We start from the raw sequence: 1,785 nt of genomic DNA, 5'->3' as shown, positions 1-1,785 counted from the left end.
CCAGGACAGGCTCCAAAACCACATAGAAACCCTGCCTCAAAAAAACCAAAAAATAAATAAATAAATAAATAAAACTCTAGAAATGACAAAGACATCTCGCTGCCTGGACAATCACCCAAAGTTCCTCTGTACCGTTGGGGCGTCCATCTTCAGCCTACAGGCCCATGGTTTCCAGCAGACGTTTTCAAATACACGGCTCATTATCCAAAGTTAGACTCTTTGGTCTTAGCTTCCTAAGACTTGTGACTTAGGATTTTAGGGGAACAGGGGTGGGGTGGGGTGGGGCTGTGAGGGTGTGAACAGCATCATTGAAGGTTACCATAGCAATGACCGATGCTTTGTCTTCTCTTTTCAGGATGATTCTGATAGTGCGGATGCAGCAACTAATTAGGTTTCTGTGACAGCAGAGCTGGGGAGGAGGCTGTAGCTACCTTCTGTCGTGTGGAAAGGCTATGGTGCGCCTTCATCAACTGTTTTGTTATGCATCAGGATCCACTGAGACCTCTGAACTTTTCCAGAAGCCTTTTTTCCTTCCTTCCTTCCTTTCTTCCTTCCTTCCTTCCTTCCTTTCTTTTTTTCTTTTGTTTTTGGAGACAGGGTTTCTCTGTGTAGCTTTGGAACCTGTCCTGGAACTTGCTCTGAAGACAGGCTGCTGGCCTTGAACTCACAAAGATCTGCCTCCTCAGAAACTCTTTGTTGTTGTTGTTGTTTTTCAAGACAGGGTTTCTCTGTAGCTTTGAAGCCTATCCTGGAACTAGCTCTTGTAGACCAGGCTGGTCTCAGCAGAGTCCACAGAGATCCACCTGCCTCTGCCTTCTGAGTGCTGGGATTAAAGGCACGTGCCACCACCACCTGGCAGAAACTTTGTTAAGGGTCCCTCTTTATGGCACAGGTCTTCCTCCTGGTTGCTCCAGTGTGGTCCTGCATTGGCTAGGAGGAGGGTGAGGCGCTGGCTGTTGGGGTTTCTGACTCCCATTGATTTGACTTAGAATCTGTGCTTGGGATGCGGGGGTTATTTGGACACACATTCCTATGTGGTAAAGCAAAGGCCAAAAAAGAAAGAGATTACAGTAAATTCTAGGAGTGTTGCTGTCTCTTTCCTTCTGGCACTTTCCCCCGACTCTGGGAAGCCTTGTCAGAGAGTCTGGCCCCTCTTGCAGCGTGTATCTAAGTCAGGGGATTTCATCTCACCCAGAGAGACAACCCAGTCAGCCCTTGACCCTTAGCTTCCTGTACAGCTCTGTGATAGTGTGTAGTGTATGTTTCAGAGAACAAGAGTTTGGTTCTTAGCCCCCATACCAGGGTTGTGAGGTGGTTCACAACCACCTGTAACTTAGTACACATACACATAAATAAAATACTTTTAAAAATCCAAATTATCATAAATCACAGGTTTCTGAGGTTTGTGGGTTAAATTTTTTCCCTATAGTTAAAAAAGTTACATGCTGAAATATTATGGATGTTTGTTTTAAATAAAATATTAATATACACGCCTTGTCTATTTCTGTTCAGCCCCTCTTATTTCCACCTTTCATGCGGCAGGGCCTCCGCAGTCCAAATTACACGGCCCCAAGACTGTCTGAAGAACGTCTCAGATCAAGTTGTAAATTTTGTTTTATGGTCTTTCAGTCTTAAAACGTTGACAAAACAAGACAGAACACTTGTAGTTAGCAGTTTCAGTAAATTGGACCAAACCACACCCCCTTCCTTTACGCTATCACGTTTGCGCAGAAACGCTTAAGAAAGTTTGTCCCGGGTCGCTCTCCGTCCTCCGCCCGGCTCTTG

This window comes from Microtus ochrogaster, unplaced genomic scaffold, assembly GCF_000317375.1.
Source record: "Microtus ochrogaster isolate Prairie Vole_2 unplaced genomic scaffold, MicOch1.0 UNK44, whole genome shotgun sequence".
NCBI classification, from domain to species: Eukaryota; Metazoa; Chordata; class Mammalia; order Rodentia; family Cricetidae; genus Microtus; species Microtus ochrogaster.
Note: the sequence above shows the minus strand (reverse complement) of the source record.